This window comes from Echinops telfairi, unplaced genomic scaffold, assembly GCF_000313985.2.
Source record: "Echinops telfairi isolate 266 unplaced genomic scaffold, ASM31398v2 ScPeMD7_9;HRSCAF=40, whole genome shotgun sequence".
Taxonomy (NCBI): domain Eukaryota; kingdom Metazoa; phylum Chordata; class Mammalia; order Afrosoricida; family Tenrecidae; genus Echinops; species Echinops telfairi.
The window spans coordinates 29,500,636-29,519,358 of record NW_022103906.1 but is presented as its reverse complement, the minus strand read 5'-3'; the positions used below and the strand labels follow the sequence as shown (position 1 = coordinate 29,519,358).

General features: G+C 41.4%; 1 protein-coding gene across 5 annotated transcripts in view; it reads right to left on the bottom strand.

Annotated features, from left to right (window-relative positions):
• Nucleotides 1-18,723, bottom strand: part of SLC20A2 (solute carrier family 20 member 2) — a 106,209-nt gene that overhangs the window by 60,530 nt on the left and 26,956 nt on the right. The window contains exon 1 of one of the 5 annotated variants that reach the window (XM_045286843.1): nucleotides 7,074-7,091. The exons of 1 other annotated variant lie outside the window; for it this stretch is intronic. The gene's annotated coding sequence lies outside the window, so the exon portion shown is untranslated. Of the gene's footprint in view, nucleotides 1-5,363; nucleotides 5,589-6,719; nucleotides 6,892-7,073; nucleotides 7,092-18,723 lie in introns of those variants that run through there. 3 more of the 5 variants (XM_045286841.1, XM_045286842.1, XM_004707563.2) reach the window with 3 other exon arrangements.

The following is an 18,723-nucleotide window of genomic DNA, read 5'->3' as shown; positions in this document are numbered from 1 at the left end:
GGGAAAAAGAGCTGATACCAAGGGCTCAAGTGGAAAGCAAATGTTTTGAGAATGATGAGGGCAATACATGGACAGATGTTTTGACAAAATGGATGGGTGTGTGGATTGTGATAAAAGTTATATGAGCCCCCAATAAAATGTAAAAAAAAAAAAAGTCACTGGTCCATCTTCAAGTGCTGTGACCACGATTCCTTGGTTCCAGCAGGGCAGGTCTTCACAGGCAGTGTGCTACTTGTGTGATGCTTTTTAAACAGCACTGGAAAACAAGCCCACAGAGATTTCTTTCTTCATGATGACTGCTAAAAGCTTTCATTGTACTGAGTGCTATACAAAGTATCACAAATAGACATATTCACAGCAGTGTGTGTTTCTGTCGAACCAAAACACCAAGGAGCAGCATACCAAAGGGCAAAGGCAAAAGTAAATTACAGATTACAGTTTCAAAGGAGGTGGAGGAATGAAGAGTCGACACTGGGGAATCATTTTTTTGATGGGGAAGGTTAAGAACTGCCAAATTTCCCTGAACCTAGATGATTCATGACACAAAGCACCTATGGCCTCGGACATTTAAATTGAGTAAGTATTTATATGTGTCAAGTGCTTACTTCACCCTAGTGGTCCAGCGGATGAGCACGGGGCTGGCAGTGTAAACCCACCATCCGCTCAGGGAAGAGGTGGTGCACTTCCAGTAAGATTGGCAGCTCTGGGCACCCTATGCAATCACAGCTATATGCTGGCTCGCTGAGTTCTACTTAAGTCACTGAGCGGGAAGTGACTTGATGGCAGTGGATTTAAAAGTACTCTTGGTTATTTATTGTAATCACAAAATGTCAAGATAAAATAGGTCCCTAGCCTCCTGTCTAGTGGTGGAAATGGCACTCACTTTCAGCCACTTATGTTGTGTTTGAGTCCTCCATCGGTTTTTTCACGTTGACCCCTACCTGCAGGTCAGGGAATGGCCTTCTCATGTAGTAAGACAGCTCACTGGTCAGTCTCTTAGGGAACTGACAAGGCCAGCAGCTAGGAAAAAGTCAAATGGGAGTGGGCAGTGAAGGGATGTCTACTTAACAACACTGTGACAAAAATAAAGGAAGAAATATATAACACAATATTCCAACTATTGTATGACCTCATTTGATTATTTGAAAAGGATATAACTGTTCAGCTCAGTAGTCATTGTAAACATCCCCCACCGGTTAATTATTAATGTCTAAGTGACAAAAGGAAATCCAGAGCAAAGTCAGGGCTAGAAGGGACTTTGACAGGTCACCTATCCCCTGACTTCAGTGACTGATGAAAACCTCATAAACAAATACAAGCTCATTTTCAAATGACTTCAGGAAGAGAGATGGCATTTTCTTGAATCAACCCTGCCCACTGTTTGAGGCCCACTGTCGGACAAACTTTTCTGTGATTTCTAACCTAATGATCCTCGACATTATCGCACGTCAGTCCCATGGGGGCCTGTTAAAATACGGATAGCTGGAAACCAGCCCCATCATCTCTGAATCAATAGGTCTGGACTCAAATCTAAACTCACTTCCTTTACGTCTATGCTGATACCTAGCGACATTATAGGACAGGGTAAAATTGCTCCTGTGAGTTTCTGAGACTGTAGCTCTTTATAGGAGTAGAAAGCCCAGTTTTTCTCCAGAAAGCTGCTGGTAGTTTTGAACTGCTTATCTAGGGTTAACAGCCCAACTGGTAACCAACCACTACACTACCAGGGCTCCTGTGATCTGGGTTAGGGGCTGAGAATTTGCATTTCTCACACTCTCTCCCAGGTGATGGAGATGCTGTATCTGCTCTGTGAGAACCAAGCTGTTCCTTAACCCTTCCTGGACTTGGGGCATTTACATTTTCAATAGAAGCAGGTAATAGTTGGCCATCATTCTTTGGTGTTGAGTCAGATAGATTCTTGAACAAAATTTCAAGCCAGCTGGTTATTATTATTTTTTTCTCTCTAAGCTAAATAATACATGTCCCCCAACCTCTTATTACAGCTATCATTTTTCAACCCTTTAATCTTTTTTTTTAAGTTCTTTGTGGAGCAGCCCTGTCCAGGTTTCTTAGTTGTGGAGTCATGAACTAGACTCAGAACCTTAGTCAGAGGCTGGCCGGGATGAGTACAAAGGGAAGAATGACTGATTCAGCAGGAGGCTCTCCTGTTTATTAATCTCCATTACCTGAGTCTGCGTGAGGAACTCGGCCCGAGTCACGTTCTTCAGACTCCTTTATGAGCGTTGTAATGCTTACAAGCCTTCTGTGATGCCTTCATTCTGAGAACTTTAACAAACACGTCTCGAGCTAATTTAGCACTTGACTCAAAATCCTAAACCAGTGCAGGGTGAAGAAACTTTTTCGCTAACACTTTTGCACATCAGGTTAGGAGGGCAGGGGCGATCTGGATTTTCAGACTACTATCTAAACTAATTGAGTAGAGAAAGAAGTTTCCACATTTCCTGAATTTCTTATTCAAAGGATGTCAAGTTTACCCTCTTCCTCCTTATAATAATAATGGCAGCAGTTCGGAAGAGGTGAGCTGACTGGCTCCTCTTTGCCACAGCAGTGGGGCTGTAGAGGGCTGGGATTGAGGAGGCCCTGGAGTGAGTCTCCTCACTTGCCACCATCACTCCCCAGCTGCTGGGAGAGACAGGGATGCAGGGTCCAGCAGCACCACAGTCCACCCTAACCCTACCTGGTGAAAGTCCAGGTAAATCAAAAACCAAATTGCCCTCAACCAACACCACCCTACCCCACCCCATGGTGGTTTCCTCTATACTTTCCTCCTCTTCCTCCTGATGGTCTATAGTTAGCCTGTTTTGTCCCAGGGCCAGACTCTGTCTAATTCCAGCACGTGAGTTCTTTGCGAATAGAAAGGAGGCTTGCTTTGTGCATTGTAGTGCTCTGTGGGTGCTTAATCCATGCTAACGAACCTTAGCAGCCTTGCTCTCCCTGGGGTAAGTGGGCATTCCTCCTGTACTGTCGGAGCTTATTATCATATATTCTCTCATTTTACACAAATGGGTGAAACTCAACATCACAAAGCCTCTCCTTGCAAAATTGCCCTTTGAAAAAGAAGAGAACATTCTACAGAGGATCACTGAGTGCAGGCATCCAGATCCAAATTCAAAGGCGACTTGTTATATAACCCAGCCACCCTTTAGCCATGCAGACAAGTTGCCTTTTAAAACCTGGGATGGACGAAGTGGAAGAAGGATTCCTCTCTGCTTGTCTGAAAACTCCTCAAAGCTTCTAAGCAGAAGGCTATCATCTTGGAGAAGGTCTCGGTAATACAAATCTCTGGCAATTAGGGGCTCCTCTGTCAGAGCCTCTGGGTCTACAACATTTTAAGCGGTAGAGGACTATGAGTAGCGTGCATGAGGACATGCAGAGTCAGTTCGCTACAGCAAGGGCCTCTCAGTAGAAGGCATAGGTGTGCACAGCACAGAGGCTGGAACCCAGAGGGCCTGTGTTTCTCAGTACATGGCTTCCTCGCTGGTGACTCTGTGAGTTGAGCTCATGGTGATCTGCCACATCCAAGGTCAGAACCAGTCAACACGCCCCAGCAGGGAGGGGCCTGTCACAGAGAGCTCTTCATTAGGCACACGGGGCAAGTAATGGGGGCACCACAGCAGCAGCTCAGAGGCTGACTGATCCTCATGTCCACAATTAAAACGCTCTCCCCTTTCATTCACTTGTTTTGCTCTCTCGCAGCTTACAGCAAATCAGTAACACAAACACTGAGCATACTTCTGGGCCTTTTAGCAACCGCTCCCTAAAGAAAATAATGCTTTTTTGTCAAAAAGCTAAAAATAAATAAATAAATAAAATAAAAACAACTGTAAAAACCCCTGTCAAAAAAATAGATACATCCTAAACAGCTTTTCTTTTCTGTATGACTGAACTACAGTTAATGAAGGGAATAAAAGACAACGGCAGAGCACGGCCTGAGAAACACTGCAGCGTTCTGACGGTGCCTTTATAAATGGCTGAGACTAAAAAAGAACTGTTACATTCTTTGGAGAGAAAGACACACTTGAGTTATACAACGTATACTGTACGAAAATCCCCTTGGTTTCTCTAGGTTAAAACGTTAGAGGTTCTTCTGCTATAATTACAATTCATCTAGACTGCAAACTTCTCTTCTGATCAACCCAACAAAAAAACCCTAATTAAAAAAAATGTTTTTAACTAAAAATAGCCCCCATACTCAGTTCTATTTTTCTCTGTCATATATTTTTTTCCTCCTAAATGTATCACCAAAACATTTCCTTTCATTGTTAGCATCTTAGGTCATTAATACTGAAAAGTAGACAATACATAATAAAGTTTCTAAATGAAAAGTTTTCAAAATGGGGAAAGGGTGTTCACAATTCTAATTGAGGCATGGTTCTCCAGGCTCAGAGGCAGCAGGGAGGGCTGACAGGCAGCTACTAACTACTACACCTCTGAACTGTTTCATTAAAAGCATTATTCCTAAAACTGATCTTATTTATAATTTATTTGATAAAACCATGCCTGGTTCTGTGTTGCAAAGAAGTTGTCTGCCATAAAGCTACTCTACTCTAAATTAAAACTCATTTCAAACCTAGGCAAGGTGATTCAGATTTGCCAATCTATTAAAGTTTGTACTTACGTCCTCAGTCAGAATTTAAGATGGCAACGATTTTGTAGGTAAAAAGCAGCGAGGATCTAGAGAACTCCATGGCCTTTGGCTAATTTTAATAATAATGTGATCTTTCAGAGAATGTTTTCAATACTTTCTAAAGCCTTCTAATGTTTTTGATAGAGCATTTCTCTTTAGGAGTACAGGGACTAGTTTTAGGCACAAACTCCTCCTTAAAGAAAACAAAAACATACAAAGCTCTAGTCATCTATTTAAAAAATTACACCTGACACATTATTTCTGCAGCATAACCTTGTAGCTAAGGTTAAATATAAAAGGAATTCATTTTTAAGCCCCCCACCAAGGTTAAGTTACCATAGAAAATAAAACCCAATGACACAACATAACATTTTTATATTTTCAGGAATCATTTCCATTAATCAAAGATTTTTAACAGAGAAAAGAAGTAATAATCTACAGAGTGGCTTTTGCAATGATAAAAATAAATAAGAATCAAATATTTCCTCTTGGGAAATTGGGAAAACAGAGTAAGGCAGGTTTCCGACAAAAGGAAGATACATTTAAAGGAGAGCCTTTGGCCATCATTCTGAGATTTCTCTAAAATTTTACCCACCTCAGAGTTTCCAGTTTTCACAAGAGGTGGTTTAAAAAAAAAATCAGTGTGACAGTAACACGAGGAAGATTCAAGGCGAAGGGAACAAAGAGAAGGCTTAGAAACTCACTAGGTACTTACAAGCAAGTTTTAAAGGAAATCTGAGCCACAATTCTTCCGAAGACTGTCCTCCCGATCATAAACACAATCTGGTCGAGAAGTCACATTTCAGCTTACTAACTTCTACGTCGGCAAACAGTTTTACAACTCATAGAACAAACCCCGGCTAAAATTAACTGCAACAGCGCAGCAGGCAGGAACACGCTGATTTGCATCATGTGTGCTGGGATTTATTCACTAGGACAACATCAGTGTCCTCTTAATGGGAAATTTGGCAAAGGGGCGTGCTCTAGTGAGCAATACAGAGCATCATCATTATGTTAATGATGGAATTAGGAATACGAACTTCTTTTAGGTTGCTCTTGCAAGTACTGACAAAGATAGAGAGCAGTAAGCTCGGCTCCTAACAGGCATTCACTTGACTTTCAAGCACATTCAAATTGGACACAACTTTGGCAACAAGGTGGCTGTACTGTATGCTCTTCAAAGGGGAAAGCAAAGCAGGGCTTTCAGATTATGTCAACCATAATCTGAGTGGATGTAGTGTAGCACTACTATGTGACACTACACAGACAGCAAATGCACACACCAGTTGGACAGAAGTAGCCTTGAAATGAAAAGCTTTTTTCTCTTCAGGTACAGTCAGCTAATTTCGTTTGCTCCCTTACTAGCTTTGTGCTCTTTCCTCCCAAGGAGTTGCTATGAGGACACAGTTTGCTAATAAATTACAACTGAGAACAACCATCTCAAATATTCACAAGAGGCATCATCTTGGGCAAGGCGCACCCTGACGTGCATTTGACTGCCTGAGGTGGTTGGTTATTCATCCTGAATTACCTCCCTGTCACCCAAGACCCCTACCAGCAAGGGGCACTGGCTATTTTCATGTACATTAACACACAAGCCAATGCCCAAAACCCCCACGTCCACAGCTCCTAATACTGAAAAGAAAATTAGAAATAATGTTTTCTCTAGAAAATATAAATTCTCTTAGTAAGTACAACATAGCAAAGACACAGAGCTGCTTAATGTCTACTCAAGAGGGCTTAGACTCATTTGCTTTAGACTTCTGAGTTCCCATGACACTGTCTGCTCTTACCAGATACTTTATGAAAGATCAACACACTGTACAGGCCTCAATCAAATCTCTAGACACCTCAGAGAGATATCTTCTTTTTTTTTTTTGGACACAGGGCAAGCCAGCGACTTGTCCCAAACTTTTCTCTGAATACACATTGCACCACTCCACCCCACTGCTGGCTCTTCCATGACAATTCTCCCATGCAAACAGTATAGCTATGAATCCTGCAGATGCCGTATGTATGTCACTTGAGACCTCAATATTCTACTCATCTCCCAAAGCCCAGTTGTGCTCACCGGAGGCTTACCCAACCATCCCTGGATTCTGTATCCTGTAACACGGATCCTTACAACCAGCCCATGCCCTGAGGAGGCCCTGTCCATCTGTGGCACGCAGGACAAAACAGCAAAGGTGTCGATTTTCACTGGCATAGACTGGTAAGCACCAGCACAATCCCCTCTGCGTGCTGTTCACAGAGACTCTGGCTGCTGGTCTGGGATTCTACCCTCACTGCTCTGCCTGCAGCCGCCCGGCCAGCCCTGGCTCTACCCCCATCAGATGGCACTGCTGGGCACTTGCTGCTACCCAACCAAAGCTGGGAGGCAGACATTACATGCCCCATATAACCATACAAAGAAGTGGGCACTTACCAAAGGCAGCTGGCCACTGGGGACAGTCATCAATTCTCAATAACCCATAGCAAATCTACTCCTGCATTCTTGATGCCAGAACACAACATTGAGGCTATTCTGACACAATGATTCTTATTATCCTGTGATGCCACAGTTCAGCAGGAGAGTCTTTAAACCAAAATATTATTTCTTCCTTAAACCAGAAAGTAAGCGGCAGCAAATACATGAAGTTTGCTTTTGATCTTTCACCCCAGGCTGCTGCTCTGCTTCAGAGCAGCGCCCATCGAAGAGTGCACATCTACCGCCCTGCTGGGCGGGAGCCACACAGCCCCAGCCCCTCACGTGTCAAATGTGCTGAGCATGACTCCACTGCAGCTTTCAACAGTGGCCACACCTGTGTCAGAAGGCAAGTACCAAAACATTCCAGAGAAGACTGTCTCCTCCAGTTTGCATTAGTCACTCTGCTGCTTCCTTTCATTAGTGAAAATCTGAGTCAACTGCACTCTTGTTCCGGATACACAGTAGAGAGAAATCCAAGTATATCACTAAAAGCCAGGTCAATTCTTCCTATTAATTCTCCCAAATATTTGGTAGTAGGGAGGGGGGATAGGCAGCACCATGTCAGTGGGGGCGGCGATCTATGGGATCTTTAGTCCTTACAGAGCCAGGAAAGGAGATGAGTTTTATGAGCTGGCAGTAATGAGTTACCCTGGTTACCCCCTAAAGTAGCCACATCTATAATTTTAAACTTCCTTACTTGTCCAGTGGATTCTGATTCATAGCGACCCTACAGGATAAAGTAGATGCAAGGATCCTCATCTTTGGATGGAGCAGTTAGTTGGTGGGTTTGAACTATTTACTTTAGGGTTAGTGACCTAACATGTAACCAAATACACTACCTGTTCTCCTGTTTAACTTTTCTAGTTTCCATATTAAAAAAAAAAAAAGGCAGGTGAAATTAATTTTAATAGTAATAAATATTTTAACCTAATATATCAAATACTATCTTTTTTGAGGAGCCCTGCTGGCACAGTGGTTACATGTTGGGCTGTGAACCACAAGATCAGCAGTTCGATACCACTGGCTGCTCCAAGGGAAAAAGACAGGGCTTTTTACTCCCATAATGAGTTATAGTCTCAGACACCCACAGGGACAATTCTACCCTGTTCTATAGGTTTACTAGAAGTCAGCATGGGCTTGATGGCAGTTGAGTTTTTTGAGATTTTTTATTTTTGGATACATGTAATCAATCAATAAAAAGCTATTAATGAGATGTTTTACATTTTTTCTCAAGTGTACTATACACTGATAGCACAACTCAATTGGACTATTCACATTTTAAGTGTTCTCTAAGTACCTGTGACCAGTGACTGTCATATTTACTGGGCAGCCCAAGTTCTAGAAATAGCTTCCTGACAACCATTTGTCCATAACATATATTAACACACACATGGATGCAGACATGGGCTCGCTCACACACCCTCAGCAAACAGGAACTAAGATGTTGGGGAAATAAGTGTAAAAAAGCCCAACTCTTATCTCCTCAGTCACACAAAGTCACTATGAGTTGGGATCGGCTCACCAGCGCTCACAGCCTAGACAAGAGTTCCTAAACTCTGAAAACACGTTCACAATGTACTGTGCTCACTATATAACTTTCTTCAGTCTTTTCAAAGGGATCTGTGACCCACCCAAAGCTTAAGAACTGCAGTGCACATTAGCAGATGCCAGAAAAAAACAGGTGAGCGTGGAAAGATGAGGTAATTAAGACAGAAGCAAATAGGTGGTTCAGAAAGGAGAGGAGGGACTTAAGAAAAAAGCAGGCAAAAGAATGGAGGAGAAAAGAAAAACAATTCTATTTCTATGCATGAAATCCGGTTACAAAATCCTGTGACCAATGTCAACGCACCTGCTAGGTTCCAAAGCTACAGAAAGCCAAGGTTTCCATGTTCCAGGTGCTCACGTTAGCGAGGACAGACTTACCCAGGCGTATCCGTTTGGTAACGATGAAGCTGAAGCTGTGGCGATGTGCCATGGGAGTACAAAGAAGGGGCAAAGCTTACTTCTTAAATGAAGGTGACGTTCTAATGAAAATGTCGTTTTTGTACCTATGATATGGAAGGTCTGTGTTTTAATACAGATCCTTAGAAGAATCATATGTGGAAAAAACTGGAATCCTGATTACACCGACTTTATATTTAGGAGAGAACCCTGGTGGCATAGTGGGCATTAAGGCTACTAACTTTAAGGTCAGTGGCTTGAACCCACCAGGCTCGCCATGGGATAAAGATGAGGCTTTCTGCTCCCTCAAAGATTTACAGCATCAGAAACCCCAAAGGGTAGTTCTGCTGTCTGACAGAGTGGGTATGAGGTGGAATAAACCTGATGACAGTGGGTTTTATTGTTCAAGGGATGGAGAGATCGAGTACTCCAGAGGATTAAAAATTACAGTGAGGACCAGTAATTACAATTCCATACTAAGCCACCTATCATTTTCAAATTAAGGCTGGTTATTTGGTACAGTGGACAATGTTTGACGGTGATCGAGTGAGGAAAGCTTTCTTCCTCGCTTCCATGAGGAAAGCCCGGCTCGCAGCGCTTCTGTGGGGCAGAGTAGAAACGCCTCTCTGGGTTTCTGATACTGAAACTCTTTATGGAGTTAGAAAGCCTCATCTTTCTCCTGTACAGCAGCTGGTGGTTTCAAACTGCTAACCCTGTGGTTAAACAGTCCAAAACGCTACCGGGGCATCTTCAAGAAAGCATAAAAGAGGAACAGTTTTCTCAGGTTTCTGAGTTTTCAGAGGATAACAGAGAATACTCAAACGCTTCATGCTGTAAAACTAACCAGGGAAAATAATTTTCTTTTTTAAACTTACTCTTTTGATTGTAGCAATGAGGTCAGATAGACCTGTGTTGTGGTTAGGTCCCATTAAGTGGGTCTCAACTCACAGTGACCCTAAGCCTGACAGAATGAAACTCACAATTGTTGTTATGCTGTGTACAATGTCTCACTGCTGTTCTCAAGGTTTTAGTGGCTCATTCCTCAGAAGCGGATCGCCTCTTCCTCTTTAAGACTGGAAGCTCTGCTAAAGCCTGTTCACCCTGGGTGATCCTTCTGGTACTGAAAACACTGTTGACATAACCTCCATCATCACAACAACACACAAGACACCAGTGTGACAAGTGAGGCAGAAAGACCTGGGTTTACAATATAGTTCACATGGCTGCAGGTGAGTCTGCTTACTCATCTGTAAAACATGGGCAATAATGCCTACATCAAGGGAGGGTTGGGCCCAGGAGACAATGTACAGCACCTGGCACATAGGAGCACTCAATAAATGCTCAATAAACGCCTGTAGCTATGACAATCACATCACTCTGCCATCAGCATAGCACTTGTTTAAGATCAATGTGGGATATTTACTGAGTCAAGATTAGACACCTACTTTTATAGTTCAAAACTTCAGAACCTAAAAAGTTGAAGAGGGCTTCACGTAACCGGTAAATATTGTAAGCAGGGATGGATTACTCAGTAAGCAAGGTAATCTGTAGTGAAGCCGTTCTGTCCCTACCTGGGATTATAAATTTGAAAAGTGGCTTTGATTTTGTAGGAAAGGGCTGAGGATCTGGGAGAGATGCCTGCCTTACTCTGATGTGGTAGGAAATTGTTCACTACAGGTTAGTAAGCAAGCACAAGTAAACCTGTGCCTACCTTACTTATAGGGTAATCTGACAGAGCTCAGGGAAACCTGCTTCCACAAACTCTCTCTTTTCTCTCTATGCCGATACTGCCTTGTGTTGATCAGGATTTAGGGACAATGCCACACAAATCCCAAAGGGAGTACACTGCTGCAGCAAAGGCCCTCTATTTCTGCTTCCCTGTCTCCACGCCCATGGGTGGTCCTTTCCCACACTGAGGTGGCCTTTCTTGGCAGACAATGGCAAAGGGATGGTGCAAAAAGGAAGCCACTGCCATCCAGTAAGTTCATCGTATCACCATGGAGTCAATTCATACTCAAAGCAACCTGTTAAGGTAGTGCTGAACTGCACTCAGGGGTTTCCAAGACTAACCCTTCATGGGAGCTGAAAGTTTTTCAACTCAGTGACCCCACATAGGGTTCCCGGGGCTATACATCTTTACAGGAATAGACAGCCTCATCTTTCTTCTGCAAGATCAGCTGGTGGGCATGAATAACCTACCTTGTGGTTAGTCCAATGCTTAACCGAGAGGCACCACAAAACCTCCTTAAATAAAGCCCAGATAGTTGAAAAGTGAGGCCTATAAGCACTTCTCCTCCCTTGCAGCTCCTTGAACTCTGGGGCCATCATGGCTAGCGACTAGAGCACAGGTGAGCCATGCTGGTGCGGTCACCTTCACCCACTAGTCTGTCAACCACCTGCCTCGGAGGGAGACCATCCTTGACCAGCCTGCCCTAGCCAGCCTGCCGAATCAATCAAGAACCTCATAGGTGACCTGCAGAATTGCGAAAAGTAACAAATGCTATTCGGTTTTTTAAGTCAACTAGTCCTATAGAGTGGGTGGCTATGCGTCAAAATCAACTGGATGGCACTGAGTTTTGAAAGCTGAGTATTAGGTAGAGGAGCCCTGGCCTTGCACAAGTAAAGGTGATTTAAACCCACCCAGCCCCTCTGTGGGAGGTGCCCTGATCCCATCAAGAATACCCTCTAGATGCCTCAGTGGGCCATTCAGTTCTACTCTGGCAATACTCCGAGTGAGAATCAACCCTGTGGCACTAAGTAACAATCAAACTATTTGTTAGCCGGCAAAAGTTCATGAATACACATATTTTCACAAAGTCTACTAAATTCTCTTTATCTCTAACTCAAGTCCTTTCAAACTTAAAGTCTACTACACTCTATCTCTAACTCAAGTCCTTTAAAACTTATCTGTTTCCCTAATGCTTAAAATACACAATTCTGATTACTATATTTACATTTTCCCGTCATTACAGATCATTATGTTTACCAAACTGAAACAGTAATATGGTCTGATTATTCCATTTTACAATTTACAACAAATATATGTGATCGTCAATGCTACACCTACCTATGCCTCAGAAGATTTCACCATCCTAGGTTTAAGAGTAATTACATTGACATCATTCATAGCTATTTACTTTGTCTTAGTAGGTCAGAATTAGACTAAGAGTACCATTTACATACAAATGAACAGAGAAATCCAACTCTCAAGGAAACAGTTTCTTACTCAACATTTTTTAAAATCATTTTATTAGGGGCTCATAGGACTCTTATCACAATCCATACATATAACATTTGTGTAAAGCACATTTGTACATTCATTGCCCTCATCATTCTCAAAACATTTGCTCTCCACTTAAGGCCCCAGAATCAGGTCCTCATTTTTTCTCCCTCCCTCCCTGTTCCCCCCTCCCTCATGAGCCCTTGATAATCTACAAATTATTATTTTATCATAAGACATTCATTTTTATAAGTAAAAAAATATGTATAGTATCAAACTCAAGGCAGTTTTATTTGAATTTTCATAAATAGCTAATTCAGCTAATGAGTATTTTAATCTGAACTGTGCAAATAGAAGAAGTATTATTACTGCTAGTGCTTGAATACTTTAACACGTTTCATTTTTTAAAGTATTTTAGAATTCTCTTTTTTTTTTAACATTTTATTAGGGGCTCATACAACTGTTATCCCAATCCATACACACATCAATTGTGTAAAGCGCATTTGTACATCGTTTCTCAAAACATTTTCTCTCCACTTAAACCCCCGACATTAGGTCCTCAGTATTTTAGAATTCTATTGGGGAATTTCAACCTACAATGTTGTTTGTTATGTACCCCGGACTCACCTCCGACTCAGTGGGCCCCCACGTGTAACAGAACAAAACACTGCCCGGTCCTGCACCATCGTCACAATTTCATCTTAAGTTCACGAATGCAGCCATTGTATTGATCCATCTCCTTGAGGGTCTTCTTTTTGATAACTCTCTAATTTACCAAGCATGATATCCTTTTCCAAGGGCGGATTCCTCCTGATAACATGTCTAAAGTATGTGAGATGAAGTTTTACCATCCTTGCTTCTAAGGAGTATTCTGGCTGTATTACTTCTGAGACAGATTTGTTTTTCTGGCAGTTCATGGGATTTTCAATATTCTTCACCAGCACCAAAACTCAAATGCATCAATTCTTCTCTGGTCTTCCTTATTCATTGTCCAAACTTTCACGTACCTATGAGCCAATTGAAAATTCCATTGCTAGGGTTAGGTGCACTTCAGGCATCAAAGTGATGTATTTGCTCTTTAACACTTTGTGCAGCAGATTTGCCCAATGCAATACATTTTTATTTCTTGACTGCTGTGTAAGGGAACGTTGATTGCAGATTAAGCGAAATGAAAGCCTTGGCTTCAGCCTCTTCTCCATTTATCATGAAGTGGTGATGACTTTTGTCTTAATTACATTAAGCTGTAGTCCACACTCAAGGCTGGCATCTTGGAACTTCATCAGTAAGTGCTTCAAGTCCTCTTGGTTTTCAGCAAGCAAGGTTGTATCATCTGCATATTGAAGGCTGTTAGTAAGCCTCCCTCTAATCCTGATGCTGTGTTCTTATTCACATAATACAGTTTCTTAGATTATTTGTTCACCATATAGATGGAATAAATACAGCAAAAAAGATACAACTCTGATGAATTTCTTCTCTGATTTTAAACTATGCAATACCCAATATCCTTGGTTCTGTTCAAACTGCCTCTTGACCTAGACACAGGTTCCACATGAGCACAATTAAGTGTTCTGGAATTCCCACTCTTTTCAATGTTGTCCAGTTTGTTATGTTCCACCCAGTCAAATACCTTTGTGTTGTCCTGAAAGCAAGTAAGTATCTTTCTGGCATTTTCTGCTTTCAGTCAAGATCCATCCGATGTCAGCAATGATATTCTTTGTTCCACATCCTCTTGTGAATCCTGCTTGAATGTCTGCCAGCTCTTTGTTGGTGTACTCTACAACCATTGTTGAATGATCTTCAACAAAATTTGACTTGCATGTGACATTTATGGTACTGTTCAATAATTTCCACATTCTGTTGTGTCACCTTTCTTTGTAACGGGCACAACAAATATGGATATCTTGTAGTCAGTCGGTCAGGTGGCTGCTTTCCAAATTTCTTGGCATTGTGAGAGCCTCCGGCACTTCATTAGTTTGCTGAAACATTTGGATTTGTATTTTGTCAATTCCTGGAGCCTTGTTTTGTTTGTCTGTCTTTTTTAGCCAATGGCTTCAGAGCAGCTTGGAGTTCTTCCCTCATCATCAGTGCTTAATATGCTACCTGTTGAAATGGTTGAATGTTAATTATTTTTGGTAACTCTGTATTCCTCCCATCTTCTCTTTTGATGCTTTCTGCATCATTCAATAGTTTGCCCATGAAATCCTTCAATATTACAACTTGGGGCTAGAATTTTTTTCTTCAGTTCTTTCAGCTTTAGATATGCTCAGGGTGTTCTCTCCTTTTTCTGGGGACAACAATTTTGCATTTGTTAATATACTAGGTCTGAAACTGCCAAATAGACTCGCCAGGACTCCCAGATTTATAATAAAAATATTAAGTAATAAAAACATCCTAAATGGAAAAGTAAACAAGACTTACTAAATGATTAGTTCTATATTAGTGTCTGATCTAATCTACACAAATCTATAACTGCATTATAACTTGAGGTTTTTAAAAGGTGGGAAACATTAGATTTAAATTCATAGGATTTCAAGAAATTGGCTCACAAAGCCTTACTAATTCCAGACTAATTTGGCCTTAAGTATTCACACAAGGGTAAGTCAAGCAGTATTGCTACTAGGTATCTAGTTTAGACATGCACGGGTATAGTCCAAGCAAAATGTTTTTAAACATGTCTTTGTAATCAGTGGATAGCTGCAGGGAAAATCCCTCAGTAACATACATGTCTTAATTTCATTAAGATGTCTTAAAAAAAATAAGTGGTTTTTCTATCAAAACCGTGGTTCTGAGGGGATCCACTGAGCCAGTTAAATTCAAGGCAGTGAGATCAGCTCAGAATATTCGGTCAGTTGTTTTTTTTTAAACTCCAAAGGAATACTCTTGATAGATTTTTCTCAAAGGACACGTGATGATCATGAGGATTTTCTAGGAAGAAGTTTCAAGAAAATGTAAAACTTCATAGGTGAGAAATACGCTAGGAAAATCGTGCTGAGGAGGTTTGCTCTGTCACAGGCACCTGCTCATTCTTCGAAGGCAAGCAAGGATGTGCTGGGAAACCTTACCCACCCACCTACGGCCCTGATCATGTCCCTTCAGACTTCTTTTTTGTTCCTCAAATTCAAAGACCATTTAAAAGGAATACAATTTGAGTCCCTCAGGGGACTGCTGTCCTGACGCAGTGTAACTTGAAGAGCACCAAATTCTTTGGAGAAGAGTTAAGAGATGAGAACACTGCCTTTAGAAGCTGTCTTAGTTACCTCTGTTGCTATAACAGAAATGCCACCGGTAAATGGATGTCTTTCACAAAAACTTTTATTGTCCCCCAGTTTAGGAGGCCAGAAGTCTGAATTTACAGCGGCGGCTCTAGGGGAAGGCTTTCTTTCTCAGTTGGCTGGCTGGTTAGGACGAAGGTCCTTGTCACCTTTCCACATCTGTAGGCCCAGCATTCCTGGGAGAGCTCCATGTCTCTTGACATCAATCTTGCCCTGGATCTAGGAGACCCGGGTCCTGAGGATGCGTTCCGCTCCGTTGTTTGGTTTTGGCAGTATAGGTCCCTTTGACCTGCAAGCTTCGGTCTCCTTGTATTTCTTATGAGATCAACATAATGCAGACTACCCCCTGAGACTTCCTTTACACTGGATCAGGGCTGTGACCTAAGGAGGTGGTGCATCCTACCCTAACGTAAGGCCCTTACATCAGATCAGGGCTGATCATATCAGAGCACATCACGGGGGGTGGGGGTGGGGTGGGGGGGAGGGGATCACATCATTACATAACTGCTACATCCCATCATTATAAAACTGCCAAAGCACTGAGAATCATGGCCCCGCCAAGCTGACATGTTGTCTGGGGGCCACAATTCAATCTGTGACAGAAGCACAGAGATCTAGATGGAAGACATGTTGAGAAACAGAAGCTCCACCATTTGTTACTTTTGTTTAATAAAATCCTGTGATTTTGTAGCAATATTCTTTGACTTTTAAACTCAATTCCTCCATTTTTAAGATGAAAGTGCTAAAGGTAATGCTTAATAACTTGATTATATTTTATATGAACTCTAAAAGTACTTGAAAGTGTTCTGCTACGTTGCAGTACCATTTTTTCAAGGTTACATATACTATTTATTTAGAAATTTCTTTTTAATAAATAGTTCAAAGGTAAACTCCACCTACAAGTCAGCCTTTAAGATTAATCCTGCATTGATGGACCATGAATTAATTAGTTGTGTCTAACTGCCAATCATTAATGCCCACTTCTCAATTTACTCCACTCAGTTATAAAAAAGCCATCAAGACTCAGGCAACAAGCCTCTTGGTACAAATACAAATTTGGTATCAAACATGAAATCATTACTTCAATCCACATTGTTTCACAGCAATCAAGCCTATTCAAGAGGACTTACAATCTTTTTTGTGGCAAGGTCTACCATGTACCTCAGAAGAAAGGCCTGGCAAACTATTTCTGAAAGCTCAGTCACTGAAAAGTTCACAGCATACACAGCACAGTTCTATTCTGCAACACAGTGTCCCCAAGGATCAGAGATGACTCACTTTTTTCCCCCCTGCCACATTCTTTTTTCACTATTTTTGGTGAAACTATACACAGCAAAACCTGTTCTCATTCCAGTTTCCAGACATAATGATCAGTGACACTGGTTACATTCTTCATATTAAGTCAACAGTCTATTTATTTCTGTTCGAGTTGGTTCATGTCCTTTTACATAAACTCCCTGCCTCCTAACTTTCTCGTCTATGATTTAAAATAGCTGTTGAACTTTTGGTCTTATATAAGGTTGCTTTGCTTTTTAAAACACGCAATACTCAAAGTCAACAATCTCTACTCTTTGAGGTAAACGGCTACTTATTCTAAAGGTGATTTCGATTCAAATTTCAAAACTATAGTCTTGGGGACTTATGCAGCCTTAATAAGTCTAGTAAGTCTGGGGATTCTCTAAGAATCTGAAGTTCTAGACCACATTTTTCTAAATGATATCAGGATTCATCTGCTGGACAAAGGCAATCAGAATGTTAAATAATGGTAGCTGGGCACCATCTAGTTCTTCTGGTCTCAAGGTAGAGGAAGCATTAGGTCATAGGAACAATTAGTCCTGAAGTCCAGTTCCTTTGATTCTTGGGCTTCTTTTTACTCTTTTATTCCAGACAAATAAAGGCCAATAGTTGTATCCCAGATGGCTACCAGAAATGACCCCAGACACTACTTACCAACCATACTGGGAGGCAGAACAAAGACTTTATATTACTCCAGCTACCTGGATTGTCCCATGACATCAGTTAGAAAGCACAAAACAACAAATCCTACATGGTAATTGGTTCTGGCTAATTAATATCAGTATTTGTAACACTACCAGCCCTTGGTGGTTATTATTGTTGCAAAATCTACTTTCTAATTTTAAGACTATCTGAGGAAAGGAAAGCTGTATGTTCACAAAACTGTACTAGCTAGGGAGGAGGGATGGGGAGGGAGGGGGAAAAGTGAGGAGCCGATATTAAGGGCTCAAGTAGAAGGCAAATGTTTTGAGAATGATGATGGCAACAAATGTACATACGTGCTTGACACAATGGATGGATGTATGGATTGTGATAAGAATTGTACGAGCCCCCAATAAAATGATTTATTTAAAAAATGATACTGTATAGCAATGGGGGAAAGACAGAATATAAATAAAGGGTACTGAGAAAAATAAATCTAGAAAACTAAGCTAAAAAAACCCTACTGGCTTTGAGTCGTTACTTAACACAATTTTCTTTACCTCCCTTGCACATCCATAAAATGATACGCACCTAATTCACAGGCATGCTACAAAAATAACACACATATGGGGCTTTTGTGTATTTGAGCTAGAACAAATAATGCCGAAGGGTAAGTATTGGCCAAACTAGATGTACAGAGTAGTTAAGGGACCTATTTTGGGGTTCTGTATTTTCAGGTTCCCTCTGCATGTTATTCTAGTGGTCAGAAAACTTATACAGTGGGGCTGAAAGGTATCCACATAATAACAGCCCAATAACTTAGTTTTATTATGAATAATTCCAAATATAAGGGAGCTTTAAAATGTTTATGGAAAAATAGAATTAAAATGTAATAGGATTTTCTGTGAACTTTGTGAAGCCCCTTGTGTGTTCTCGTGGCTCCTGCTACTCCATGAACAAGTATCTGTTTGAAATGCAGCTGGGAGAAAGTGTACTCGGGACCACTGCACTAAAAGTTGGGAGATCTCACTTATTTTCCCATGGATGTGGTCTGCTCCCAACCAGATAAACTGACAACGGGTCACGTTTAGGGTAAGCAGTTCCAAAATCAACCTAACATTAAAAGCAATTAAGTATTCATAAGAGCTTTCCAGTTTACTTGGCTACAGGGATCCCACAGGTGAATAGTTTCAACAGAGGGGCACAGCCTAGCTCTTTTGATGATTCTAAATGTACA